The sequence below is a fragment of the Neofelis nebulosa genome, chromosome 1 (assembly GCF_028018385.1).
Source record: "Neofelis nebulosa isolate mNeoNeb1 chromosome 1, mNeoNeb1.pri, whole genome shotgun sequence".
NCBI classification, from domain to species: Eukaryota; Metazoa; Chordata; class Mammalia; order Carnivora; family Felidae; genus Neofelis; species Neofelis nebulosa.
The window spans coordinates 96,375,115-96,389,786 of record NC_080782.1 but is presented as its reverse complement, the minus strand read 5'-3'; the positions used below and the strand labels follow the sequence as shown (position 1 = coordinate 96,389,786).

The 14,672-nt window shown below is 39.9% G+C and overlaps 1 long non-coding RNA gene across 1 annotated transcript; it reads left to right on the top strand.

The window, feature by feature from the left end:
* The first annotated feature begins 4,506 nt into the window (after nucleotides 1-4,506).
* Nucleotides 4,507-7,208, top strand: LOC131511855 (uncharacterized). Its single transcript, XR_009261792.1, has 3 exons — nucleotides 4,507-4,845; nucleotides 5,651-5,761; nucleotides 6,948-7,208. It is a non-coding gene; the product is annotated as an uncharacterized LOC131511855 (long non-coding RNA).
* Nucleotides 7,209-14,672: the final 7,464 nt, after the last annotated feature.

The following is a 14,672-nucleotide window of genomic DNA, read 5'->3' as shown; positions in this document are numbered from 1 at the left end:
AAGCCTCTCTTACCAATATAGACATTTTGTATAATAGAATGAGAGAAAATTTTTCCCTCCTACCTCAGCCTCTTCCATTCTGCCCAGATTCTAGGCCTCTCTTTGCAGAACTAAAAAGGCCACTAAATCAATTCTCTAAACCAAAGAACACTCATTTCCCCAGAGTGAATTTGGCCATTACCCCTCAGAATGGTTTTAGAATTCCCTTAGTGTCTTCCCTTTAGTAGATTTGTGTAGAACTAGGTAATGTTTGAAAGTTCTTTCTCAACCTAACTGGAGCTCCCAGACTTTGTGGTGGACTTCCTGGCACTGTGGAAGACTTTACTGCATGTTAGGCACTTCAGGAAGAATGACACCCTTCTAGAGTCAACATATTATTTGAGGATTTGATAACTTCAGAGGCAGTGGGTGATTAGGACAAAGGAAAATGGGGAAGGAGAAGCATAATTCATTCATTAATTCATTCAACACATGTTTATTGAGTACTTACAATGGGCTGGGCACTCTTCTAGGCCCTAAGGAAATGATAGTTATCAGATCAGACAAAATCCCTGCTTTCAAGGAGCTTATATTCTGGTGGAGGAAGACAGACAATAAATAGATATATAGCCTGTCAATGGGGAATAAGAACCAGGAAAAAATGAGAGTAAGAGAATAAAAAGTAATAAGAGGTAGAGGCTGCTATGTATTTTAGGTATGATGGAAATATCTCTGATAGAATGATATTTTAGTAAAGACCTGAAGGAAATGATGGGGTGAGCCACATGGATGTCCTCGGGAGAAGAGTCTTCCACACAGAGGAACAGCAAGTGTAGAAGTCCTGAGGCAGGAGTATGGGGGTGTTGGAAGACCATTGAGGCCATGAAGGCCGGAGTGGAACAGCAAGGGAGAGAGAATGCTATGAATACAGTCAGAGAGGAGCTGGGGACAAGTCCATAGTGACCTTAACAACCAAATAAGGACTTTTTGTTTTATTCTAGGTGAGTTTACAAGAAGTAACAGGTATGGAGAGTAGACACAATGGCAATCTCAAAGAATTGGCTTTTCATGTGCTTGGGTATTATGTTTTTTAACATTAAATGGAAGATTTCATGAAGGCCCCCTGAGCTGGCCTTTGCCAACTCTCAGCTCCCGCAGAGAAAGTGCTTGGTGTAGGTAGAAGAAAAGGTGGTTTTTGTTTTTTGTCTCCTCCCCAGCTCTGCCCAGGAATCCTATGGCCCTACTCACTTTCTATTTCAGGGGAGCAGCCCCTGCTGACTGGTTGCCATTAGGACCATCTAGCCCAGAACTGTGGAGGGTGGGGCGGAACTGCTATCATAGCCGGGCTAACATTGTGCTGAACAGAGTCTGCTCACCCTTAATGACAGGTTGGCAACCATCAAAGATGGAGAAATATAAGCACATTTGAAGGAAATGTTTCATATCTTTTCAACGGCATGATTTTTCAGTTACAGAGAAGGTGAAGTAATGATGTCATCTAGGGAGGTTGCCTGCCAAACAGGCCCTCATAGGTGTGTATGTGAGTGTGTTTGTGTGTGCATCTGCATGTTGTAAATATTTCATATGTGTGATTGCGTGTATATGTATGTGTGTGTGTGTGTGTGTGTGTGCATGTGTATGTCTTAGCAGGGGTGTGTGTGTGGCCAGAAGTGTCATTACAATTCAGAGCTTGCTTTCCCATTGAAGATCTAGGAACTAGATTTGTCAGAGCTCCCAAGGGTTGTTAGGTTCAGAGGGACTCACCCACATTAATCGAGCCCACAAAAGACTTATTAAGTAATTTAGAACACCATTTGCTTAATTTATAGTGAGAAATCAAATTATCAAAGGGACTGATGACCACATCTCTGCTGGTCACAGGATTCTCTCTCTAGGCCCCTGAGGAGAATTAACATATTTTCACCCGGGGAAGCCCTATGACACTCAAAAGATTGTTTGGTGATCAAGGCAAATCATGTGAATGATCTTAATGACCAGCATTATTAAACTGCCATGACAAGCCATGGGCCCAAACATTTGGGTTTACTGCTCTAAGTACTTTCTCTCTGCATTAGCACTGGGCTTCCCTAAATCCTGTCCTTCGAGGGTTATTCAGTCCAGTTGCTTACATTACCATTAAGAAAAAATGTTGCCTTAAGACCATTTCCCAGGCTATAGATTTTTTCTTCATTTGGTAAATAATTGATTCGATTTTTAAGCCCTGTTCCTCCTCCTTTTGATCTGAAGAATATCATGCCTGTTACGATGACTGTTGCAGATGATAGAACATTATCTATTACATAAAGATCTTACTAATTTAACACAAGGAAACCACACTTGCAAATTCTTCTGTGGCATCTCACTATCTCTCTCATGGGTTGACTGCATGTGGGAGGAGGACATTCATTCAAGGATTTGTTGTCACTGATGAGAAAGAGTGGTTGAGAACACACATCCGGGAATCATGGAGATGGAGCTCTGTACCTTCATAGCAAGTTGGGCAAACTGTTCCACCTCTTACAGAGTCCTCATAGTAAGACAGGAATAGCACCAGTTATTATGTCATAAGGTTGCTCATACACTCATTTGAGGACTAATTAAGTACCAAGCACTGCTCTAGGTACCAGGGAGCCAGCAGTGATCAAACATTGCTGCCCTCTGGAAATTTGCATTCAAATGAGAGGAATGACACACAGCACAAGAGATAAGTAAGTACACTGTTTAGTTTCAGAAAGTGATCAGTGCTATACAGAAAAATAAAGCAGGGAAGGGTTATTGTGACATGTAAATGAAAGAATGTATGTAAAGTCCTTAGAATGCCTGACCTATAATGATAGCAAAAACTTCAGCTGTTACCAATTGAGCTGTACCGCAGGGACTCTTACAGTGAAAGAACTAAGTGTGGCCCTCAGAATAGCACATGGGCCTCACACACAACTTGGCATGTAGTTATGCTATCCATGACCACTGTGTCTCCAATGCAAGTTTAATATTTTCCTGTTTTTACTCGTTGCAAACACTCAGGAAAAGTATTTAGAACAAAAGATAAATTATCCTTAATGTCACCACTCAGAAGCAATTTAACATTTGGTATGTATCCTCATAGGCTTTTCTCTTTTTCTTTGGACACATGCACACACAAATTTTTTTTTTTTTTTGATTTTTAACATTTTATTTATTTTTGAGAGAGAAAGAGAGACAGAATGCAAGCAGGGAGGGGCAGAGAGAGAGAGAGAGACATAGAATCTGAAGCAGGCTCCAGGCTCTGAGCTGTCAGCACAGACCCTGACGTGAGGCTCAAACTCATGAACCTAGAGGTCATGACCTGAGCCAAAGTCGGATGCTTATCAGACTGAGCCACCCAAGTGCCCCCCACACACATTTTTTAAATGCAACTAAAATTACTGTTACATAACCTGCTTTTGTCACTTAAAGCTCTATCTTCTGACATCAACAGATTCACATCAGTATTTTAATGTCCAATTATAGTCCACTGGAAAGAGAAATCTTTTTATTTTTTTATTTTTAGAGAGAGAGCAAGTGAGCAGGGAAGGGGCAGAACGAGATTCAAAGAGAAAGACAGTTCAGCGCAGAGCCTGACCTGGGGCTCCATTTCATGACCATGAGATCACGACCTGAGCCAAAATCAGAAGTTGGACGCTTAACTGACTATGCCACCCAGGTGCCCCTGGAAAAATGAATCTTAAGCTAGTTTGTTATTGATAGATATTCATCGACTTCCAAGTTTTTGTTTCTATAAAAATGCTTTGGTTTTAAAGGCACAACTTCACTATTTGGCCTAGAGTTTTCCATGGATCTGTCATGAGAAAGTATGCATTATTTCCATATTTACTATGAACTCTTATCACCTTTTAAAAACCCAGCTGGGAAGATTGAATAGAAACTCCTTCATGGTACCTAGTTTAATTTAGAGTCAATTCAGTGTAATTACATTTAACAGTATTCAGTTTAGATGTATTTTTTAACATCTTCCGTGTCAGGACACCATGCTGATTCCTGCTGGGAACCAAGATGAGTAAGACGTAATCCCTCCTTTCAAGGAGACCAAGACAGGAACATAGATATTGGTAATCAGCATATAGGCCAGAAGAATCATTAGATCATAGACTAGGGAGAGGACATATCTATCTGTTTGCTGTGACCAAACAATAAGAAATGTTAGCCTTATGTCACTAGTGTGTTGAATAAGCAAGCCTCCTGAGACAGAGTCATAAATGATGTACTGTTTTTGTCTCCTTGTTCCCTTTTAAGTTTACTCAGTAGAAGGAAGTTCTAAATGAAATTTTAGGCAGAGGAACTTGGAAGGCCTTAGGTGGGCTTTCTTAGAAGAAATGTGGAAACTAAGACCTGGTGATTGAGTAAAAGTTGGCCAAATTGAGGGGTGTGGGCTCTGGGGCAGGAGGAGGGAAGAGAAGAGTGTTCCTGATGTAGAGTAAAGATGAGGAGGTGAGAAATAGCCTGATGCCTTAGAGGGGTTCAAAGATCAATATAGTTATGTGGGAGGGAAGGAGAGGTGTGCTGTGGAGGGCTTTTATAGTGGGACAGATTTTCTCTGAATACCCCAGGTTTTAGCCTACATTCATACAAAGTGGGCAGTAAATAAATATTTTTGAAAATAAAGTCTGAAAATCATATAAGTTTTTGGTTCCTTAACACAATTTCCCTTCTCATAATTCAGAACCACCATGCATCAACTTCCCACTTCTCCTCACTGGAAAATTGGAGGACTATCTCCAAATGGTTTTTGGACCTTAAGGCAGAGGGAGAAAAGTTTGCATCCTTCAAGCAGAAGCTCCCATGGAGTTTGTTGGTAAAGCAAGTTGTCTCAGGAAGTAATGACTGAAGGTGAGTGAAGGATTGAAGCCTCCGGGTCAAGGGTTATCATTCAGAGTGGACGAATAAGCTAGACTCATCCAAAGCACAAGCTATTTCAAAGGTGGTTTTCTTAGGGAAAAAAAATGGTGATCAATCGTATCTTTCAGGAAATCAACTCTGCTGAAAATAATTTATCCTGCTTTTTACTTTTGTCTTCTTTCAGTGAATTAAACTATAACCAAGCTTATTTCTTGATTTGCATTTCTCCTTAATTATTCTGAGCTAAGTTCTACCCTGCAGAGCTCCAGAAAATGGATAAAATATGCATCCGAGTGTTGAACAGCAGCGGCAGACTCCTACACACCAATCCCTGGCTGTGTGGGACGCTGCCATTTTCCCCAAGTCATTTCAGGTCAGAAACACCTCTGCTCCCAAAGAATAGCATTTAGGGGCCCCCACACAAGGTCTTTGTATGCACCGTATAATATCTATCAAGGAGCAATACATTGTTCTGCACCCTCCCAAGAGTAAGTGCAAGGCTACTTTTCTGCCCCTATGGACATAGAAGGGATTCTACAATCATTCTGCCCAATGGGAAACCCTGTGAATTACCTTTAGAGGGCTTGAAGTCAAAATCAGAACATGATTTTACTTTATTCTCATCCAATAAGCCAAGCTTTCTTTTAAAAATAACATTAATCCATATGATTGTGGAACTTCTGAAAACTATAGAAATGAGTTAAAAAAAAAAAGTATCCACAATTCTGCAGACTTAGACTTGGTTGGTATGTTCTTTGGCTTCTGGCCTTCTGCCTTCTGCCTTCCCCTAATGCAGATACAATGCCTAGAAGTGTCACAGGCAACTTGCAACCTTGAGGATAAATTTCACATGCTGAGCATGAAGGAGCATAATGACAGAAGCTTGGATTCTTTCTCAACGCCATTGGTGAGAAACCATTCTGGTTCACTACTTCTTACCTCTAATCTTTTTGGAGTAAAATAAACCCCTATCCTTGGAAACCATTAAAATTTTAGCTGTATTTTGAAGTATGACACACGTTCAGAAAAGTGCATCACAAGTTTATAGCATAATGAATTTTTTTCAAAGCCAATATAAGTGTGGACATGTAATATATGTATACCAAGAAAAAAAGCATTATAGTAAGTGACTCCCAGTTACTCTCACTTCCTTAAGTAACCTGAATCTGAAGTTAACCACAGATTAGATTTTCCTGTTTTTGAACTTTGTATGAATGGAGTCACACAGTATTTTTTTTTCTTTGTTTCCAGGTTCTTCCGTTCAACATTATATTTGTGAGATTTATTCATGCCGTTGTATGTAGCATTATTTATTCATTCTTTTCATTGAATAGTAGTATAATTTATAAATATACCATAATTTGCTTATTCATTTTGCTACTGATGGACATTTGAGTTGTTTCCAATTTGGGGCTGTTAAAAATAATACTGCTGTGAGTATCCTTTTACATATCTTCTAGTGCATATGTACACACTTTGTAGTGAAGATAGCTAGGAAAAGAACTGCTAGGCCATGACATATGTATGTTCAGCTTCAGTAGTTAGTGCTGAAGTCCAAAGTATAAAGTTACTTCCAAAGTAAAAAAGTTCCAATTTCCACTCTAACCAGCACTCATAAGAGTTTCAGCTGCTTCATATCCTTGCCAAGTATATTCACATCATCGTGGGACCTGAACTTTTTTTTTTTTTTTTTTTAGGATTGGAAGACACTATACTTTTACAAAGTGATTGTCATGTAATTCTTCTTATTGTTCACTCCCTAAATACTGAGTACATGCCTGAGTCTTAGTGATGATTCTCTCTCTTAAGGGAACAAAATTTACAATGAGTCAAGCTGGTTAATATGAGGTTTTGGATTTTGAGATTATAATGAGGTCATCCCTTAGCAACTCAGCTTAAAGCTAATGTCATGCTTCATTTGAAATGCTAGGTTAAATTGGCTTTGGTCAATCAATGCTAGGTTTAAAAACTAAGAGAGAATGTGTGGGATGTTCTTGCTCCATTATGATAAATGCTGTGATACTCAAGGGTATTGCTGTGGACAATAGGATGTGGAATTCAATCAATCTGGCACAGTGCCCTCTACTTTGCAGAATGAAGAGAAAGCTGACAGTTGGATGAAGAAAGGCCTTGTGGAGGAAGCGTCATTAGAGCTGACCTTCAGGAAAAAGTTCAGTGTTTTTGCAGGCAATCCTGGGGAAGTTATTACAGAAAGTGCAGAGGAGATCACTGGATCAGAGGTGAAAAGAACATGCAAGCGACCCTGAGGAAGCCAGCAACTAAGCTGCCCCAGAAGTCAGGAGTCTTTCAGTCTTTTCCGTGCTTAGAGCCTCATCAACCAAGACAGGTGTGTGTGTGTGGTGGTGGGGGGGGGGGGGGGGGAGGGGAGGAGGGAGATGACGGGGGAGGTTCCTCTCAATCCCCTGGGTTTAGTCTTGCTCAGCATTCTGGGGTGTGCTGGCTCAGGTCGAAGAAGCAGCACATACTAACTTCGTCCCAGCTGCCTGAGTCAGCTGAGCCAATTGCATTGAGTGCTTGACATCAAGTCTTCTCAAACAGAATCCTGTTGGAAGTAAGAAACACAGACAGAGCACTCCCCTCTTGTGTCTCCGCCTCTGGTAGGACATTTTCATAGATGGTGCTTATCTCCCAGTTGTGGTACTGGTGGTTGGGATAGTGATTACCTGTCTAGGTTGTGGCCTGCCTGGATTGAAGTCCCATCTAGTAACTTGCCCCAGGGAGGGGCCAAGGCTCAGTCAGATAAAGCCTCTTCTCATTACACGGAACACACCCACCCCATCGGCCCAGTTCTACTGCTTTTGATGTCAGGGATGCAGATTTAGGCTGATTAGTCCATTCAAAGTAGATTGAAAAAAAAAGTCCCTATTTATTTAGTCAGGATTGTGTTTCAACAACAAAACCTGAAAAGCTCTGAGGCTTCAAAGTTTATTTCTTATTTTTGCTATATGTCCATTATGGGTTGGATGTGGCTCTATCCCATCTTACCTTTACTCTGGGACCCATGCTGATGGAGCAGGGGGCCCTAACTGAAACATTGCTATTTATCTCCTGGCAGGGAGGAGCTCAGTGAACCAGCCATTAGCCCTTAAAACTTCTGCTGGGAAGTGATCCAAGGCTCTTCTGCCCAGTTCCATTGGCCAAAGTCAATCATATGGCTAAGTTTTCTCTAAGGGGTAAGGAAAGGATAATCCCCCCCACCCCCCCACCCCCCGGGAGCAGCATGGAATATTTGTGAAAAATGCTACAATATTCCACACTTGGTCACCAAGGGAGGTATTCCTCAATTTCATTGTAAATTTACCTTAACTGACAGGTACTGATGTGGTTTTTATTTACCATCTTTTAAAACGGTGGGAAAACCTGAGTGGTAAGTACCAACCTCCAGATGATTGGTGAAGGTCATTCAGTTTGGGTGAAGAGCTGAGAAATAACAGATTCAAAGCGTAGTGTGTGTTGTAGGTTGGAGGCATAGAGTAGGAGGCAAGATGGGGGGAGAGAGAGGAGCTTGAGTGTGGTGGGCCTTAGGCACCAAGGGTTTAGAATCATTCTTTAGGCAGTGAAGTTTCATTGAAGACTTCAGAGTGTTGGGATGCACACTCTTCCTGCCAAGAGCCCGAAGACATTTATAAAGGATGAAATGAAGGCTGGGTACTAGTTAGAAACCATCACTAGGAGAATAATGATGAATTTGACTTCAGTTCCAGACAGATTTAAGTTCAAGATCTGCCTTTGAAATATCATAGCCACATGATCCCAGGGAAGTTCCTCTACCTCTCTAAACCTTGGTTTGTTCCGTGTAAGACGGAGATGATAATAGTATTGCCTTCCATGGTTTGCTGTGGGAACTAAGTAAAGTAACGTATGTAAAGTGGTTAGCAAAACCCAATACACCTAGAAAGCCCTTACATGTGGGAAAGCAGAGACAATGAAGATTTAGAATCAATAGGATCTGGTGATTTTATGTGAAGAGTAAAGACATGGGAGGATTTGAAGAGAGTACCAACGTTCCCGGACTGGTGAATGGTAATGCCACTTACCTATTCAGAAGCTGGTAACAGCTGGGGGAGGAAAAATCCTGAGTCTGAGATCCCAGGGAGACATCCGTGGAGAAGGTTTCCAGCAGGTGCTTAGAAATGTGAGCAAGGCTGAGTAGATAGAACTTGTACAATGAGTCATTGGCTGATTGTGTGGACAGATGGTTTCTGGGGTCTCTTGCAGAAAGTACTTAATTTTATTTTAATACTTACACAGCACTAAGAGCTGAGGAAAGAGACACTTCTCCAGGCTAAAGATTCTGGACGTCAGTGATTCTCACACTTGAATATATCAGAATTACCTGGAGGGCTTCTTTAAGCCCAGAATTTCTGATTCAGTAGGTCAAGAGGCTGGAAACTGGGTTTCCTCACCTCCTCCAAGTGCTCTGCTCTTATGTTGTCTCTGTCTTAACTTAGTCTTAGAGTAGACCTGGAAAATGCTGACCCCACAAACAGGAGTGATTACATTCACAGCATTGATCCTCATGTCTAGAATAAGATTTAGGGAAATGGCCTTTTGAGAATACACAGCAGATTGCTGGGAGATCAGCAGCAATTCAGTATGACAAGTGTGGCAGATTTTTTGATTTGTAACATCCCTATGTTATAATTCATAGAATAAGTCTTTAGCCTATGGACCTTATTCAAGAGATATCATCTGTCCTGATGAACTAAAAAATCCAGAAAACCACAATAAATGCCTGTTGTGTGCAGATCTTTGTCTCACTCAATAGTCTGCCTTTAGCAGCAGCCGCTGTCACAGAGGGTATCTTCCTTTAGGCATTAGCAGGGATGAGGGGTTGGGATGGAAGAAGTGAAAATCCTAAACTCCTCTCAGTAATAAAGACTGCACGGATTTACATCCCTGAAGAATTTATAGTTTTTGCCTGGATGTAAAGCATTCTCTTAGTTTACTAACAACTATGTAAAATACAGTAATCCTTTCTTTTGTCCAAAGGACCATCTAGTAGAAGCTTCTAAAGTTTCCCATTACTTTTTATTTTGCAGTATAATTGACATAAAATAAACTGCACATACTCAAAACGTACAGTGTGATGAGTTTTGACATATATTCACATTCATAAAACCATCACCACACTTAATATAGTGAACATATCCATTACCCTAAAAGTTTCCTTGTGCCCCTTTGTAATCTAGAGACTACAAAGTCTTAGAGTGTGCTCTACTCCCTACATGACCCTATTCCTCAGCAATCACTAATCTGCCTTCTATCACTATAGGTTGGTTTACATTTTCTAGAATGTTGTATAAATAGAATTATATAATATATACTGTTTCTTTGGCAGAGGAGGGGTCTAGCTTCTTTCACTTAGCTGAAGTTTTTTGAGATTCTTCATGTTGTTGTATGTATCAATGGTTCATTCCTGTTTCTTTTTTTTTATTATTTTTTTTAATGTTTATTCATTTTTGAGAGAGAGACAGAGAGTATGAGTGGGTGAGGGGCAGAGAGAGAGAGAGAGAGAGAGAGAGAGAGAGAGAGAGAGAGGCAGACAGAGAACTTGAAGCAGGCTCCAGGCTCTGAGATGTCAGCACAGAGCCCCATGCGGAGCTCAAACCCATGAACCACAAGATCATGACCTGAGCCAAAGTCGGACCCTCAACTGATTGAGCCACCCAGGTATCCCAGTTCATTCCTGTTTCTTTTTTTTTTTTTTTTTTTTTTTTTTTTTTTAAATTTTTTTTCAACGTTTTTTATTTTTTATTTTTGGGACAGAGAGAGACAGAGCATGAACGGGGGAGGGTCAGAGAGAGGGAGACACAGAATCGGAAACAGGCTCCAGGCTCCGAGCCATCAGCCCAGAGCCTGACGCGGGGCTCGAACTCACGGACCGCGAGATCGTGACCTGGCTGAAGTCGGACGCTTAACCGACTGCGCCACCCAGGCGCCCCCATTCCTGTTTCTTATTGAGTAGGATTTCACTGTATAGATATACTCCATTAGTTTACTTATCTGTTAATGGGAATTAACGTTGTTTCTAGTTTGGGGCTATTAGAAGCACTGCTGCTATGAATATTCACGTGAAAACTCATGTACATACAGATGCTTTCATTTCCCTTGGGCAAATACCTAGTAGTGAAATGTCTTGATCATGTGATGTACGTGTAAAGTTTTCAAGGAATTGACAAAATTTCTGAAGTGTTGGAACTATTTAAGATTCCTTAAGGAATCTTAATGGTGTATGCAAGTCCCAATTTTTCTGCTTTCTAGCCCATATTTAGTTTTGCCAGTCTTTTTCATTTTAGCCATTTTAATAGATATGTAGAGGTATCTTATTGTGGTTTTAATTTGCATTTCCTTGATGGTTAATGATGTTGATTATTTTTTTCAAGTGCTATTTGCTATTTGTGTGTATATATAAAAACATATACAATGTATATAAAATATATGTATGCAATTTTTTGATGAGGTATTTATTTTTAAATTGATTTGTTTGACTTTTCATCATTGAGTTGTAACAGGTTTTAAAAATATATTCCTGGGGCGCCTGGGTGGCGCAGTCGGTTAAGCGTCCGACTTCAGCCAGGTCACGATCTCGCGGTCCGTGAGTTCGAGCCCCGCGTCAGGCTCTGGGCTGATGGCTCGGAGCCTGGAGCCTGTTTCCGATTCTGTGTTTCCCTCTCTCTCTGACCCTCCCCCGTTCATGCTCTGTCTCTCTCTGTCCCAAAAATAAATAAAAAACGTTGAAAAAAAAAAATTTAAAAATATATTCCAAATACAAGTCTTTTGACCAACATATGTTTTTTCAAATACTGTTTTCTCAATCTGTGGCTTGCCCTTTTCACTTTTATAACAATATCTTTTGAAAAGGAAATATTTTATTTTATTTTATTTTATTTTGATGAAGTCCAGTTTGTTGGTTTTTTAAATAGTTCCTATTTGTGTTTCATTTAATTACCCAAAGTTACTAAGATTTTTTTATGTTTTCTTCTAGAAATCGTATAGTTTTAGTTCTTATATTTAAGTCTATGACTCATTCTGAGTTAATTTATGTTTATGGTGTAAGGTAAGGATCAAGATTCATTTTTTTTTTTTGTTTTGTTTTGTTTTTACATAGACTAACCAGTTGTTTTGGCTCCATTTGTTAAAACAACCATTCCTCATTGAGATGCCTTGGCACCTTTGTTAATCAGTGGATCATATATGTGTGAATTCTCTGTTCTGTTCCATTGATCTGCATCTGCCTTTATGCCAATATCACACTATCATAATTACTTTTACTTTATATGTATTTCTATCTTACTTAGTTACTTTATAATGTTTTAAAGGTAGTTCTCTAATTACTTTTTTAATATGAAGACAACCAAAATCTTTTAGAGTTGTACAAACTTTAATCAAATCCCCATATAGCTTTTGTCTCTCTAAACTGAGAAGTCTTGATATTTCTGATTTGTCTCTATCCAAAAACTCAATAACAATTATTGTAGTGAAATTTTATCCCATTGCTTCCATTTCTTTTTTTTAACTTTTTTTAATGTTTTTAAATTTTTTAATTTATGTTTTTATTTTTATTTATTTTTTTTTATTTTTTTTTTAAATTTTTTTTTCAACGTTTTTTATTTATTTTTGGGACAGAGAGAGACAGAGCATGAACAGGGGAGGGGCAGAGAGAGAGGGAGACACAGAATCGGAAACAGGCTCCAGGCTCTGAGCCATCAGCCCAGAGCCCGACGCGGGGCTCGAACTCACGGACCGCGAGATCGTGATCTGGCTGAAGTCGGACGCCTAACCGACTGCGCCACCCAGGCGCCCCTATGTTTTTATTTTTTTGAGAGACAGAGAGAGAGCACCAACAGGGGAGGGGCAGAGAGAGAGGGAGGTGTAGAATTCAAAGCAGGCTCTAGGCACTGAGCTGTCAGCTCAAAGCCAATGCGGGGCTTGAACCCACAAGCATGAGATCATGACCTGAGCTAAAGTCGCCCCCCCCCCCCCACCTCATTGCTTCTTGCTTCCATTTCTAACGTGCTTTCTTTGTCACACACACACACACACACACACACACACACACACACACGGCACATGAGTAAGTGCAATAAGAGTAGCTTTCCTTCACCCTCCTGTCATTATCACTATTGCTGCTACTGTTGCTACCATTATTGCACACACACTTTAGTTTCCAACATCCTTCCTAAATATACAAAACCATTCATTTTAGTTTTGTGCCCAAAAATTGAGCCAGGTTAATTTCTTTAATAAATGTACATCACTCCTATGTTCCATTCCATCTCGGCTATTCTAGAGGCTGTACTGGAGTATCTCATTGTGGTTTTAATTTGCATTTTCTTATGAGTAATGATGTTGTACACTTCCTGGAATATAATGGAAAACTCAGATATTATTAATTTATAAGTATTACTTAAATTCTTTCTCCCTATATGTATAACTGAGTACTTTTTTACACTGATCCTTTTTCAGGATCTTGCCCCTTTACCTGTCTTCGAGAGATCATTCTGTGGTATCATTCTGATTAAATGATAATCAGATTATCATTTAATAGGCTGAAAAGCCCTATGAAAACTGGAGGTTATGTCTTGTCTTTGTTTTCTGTCTTAAACCAGTGTTCTATTCATAATAAAAATTTCCATTTCCAACCCAACCCCTAAAAATACAGTTTTTAAGAGTGCTGTGTGAGTGTGTGTGTGTGTGTGATTACGTCAAAAGTTTGGGGAAATGCAGATTATAAACTCAGCAACATCAGGCTTACATCTCTGCTTCTCTTGCTTGAAACCAGTCAGATTTTTGTTCAAATTTCAGCAAATTCCACTCTAAGTGATGATATGACTTTAAGTAGGGGAAACTCCTTTCGGCTCTCTTACAGCATTTTGGAGAAAAAGGAAGAGGGGCTGACAGGCAAAGTTGTTAAATGTTAAATCATAAGCTGAAAAGTCATTGAATGCAAAATAATTCAAACTCCAAATGAGAAGAGAGTTCAGGAGGGACTTCTCACAATGAGGTGGAAAAAAAAATGTCAAACCAGCAGTAATTGAGGGAAAAGTCAAATGGAGGATGGAAGTCTCCTTTCTCAGAAGAAAGGGCTACTCTGTCTTTGTTGCCTCCTCCACTTTTCCTTTTTTCAATTTGGGATGAGGAAGGTGACAAACTGGAGGGAACATAGGTGGAGGGAGAGCAGAGGAAACTGCTGGCTGAGCAGGAGCTGCAGGGGCGGAGGGGGAGGGGCCCCACTTTGTGCTTAAAAGAATCTGAGAGGCTGCCAGCAGCCCGAATATGAATTAAGGAAGGTGACCTTACAGAAATAGAAAAAATGACCTCTCTCTAAAATCTAGAGGGAAAAGATGAGGATGTTAACTAGTTAGGAAAAAAAATCATCGCATATTGGAATATGAAAGGACCTTGGAGGTCATGGAAACCAACTCTTGCATTTTACAGATAGGCCAACAGTTGTGAAGAATGAACCATCAGAGTCCAAATTGGTCTGCCACAACATAATATGTTTGCATTTGAAGTAATAAAAAATAATGTCCTTCAACATCAAAGAAATTGTGTGCTCTGAGAAGAGTCAGTCTTTTCCTCTCGTGGCTTTTTGTCAGTGACACTGAGCACCACCAGAGCCCTTTTAGAAGCACCGGATTGACTTGCCTAAGAGCCATTGCTTGTTTCATGAGATAATTTTAAATTGTGTTTTTGAATATTTGGAAAACTATCATCATCATACTTAGTACTTAATCAATAGTTGTGTACATTTTGATTCTTTTAATAAATAGCTATGGTATTTGAGCAGGGTT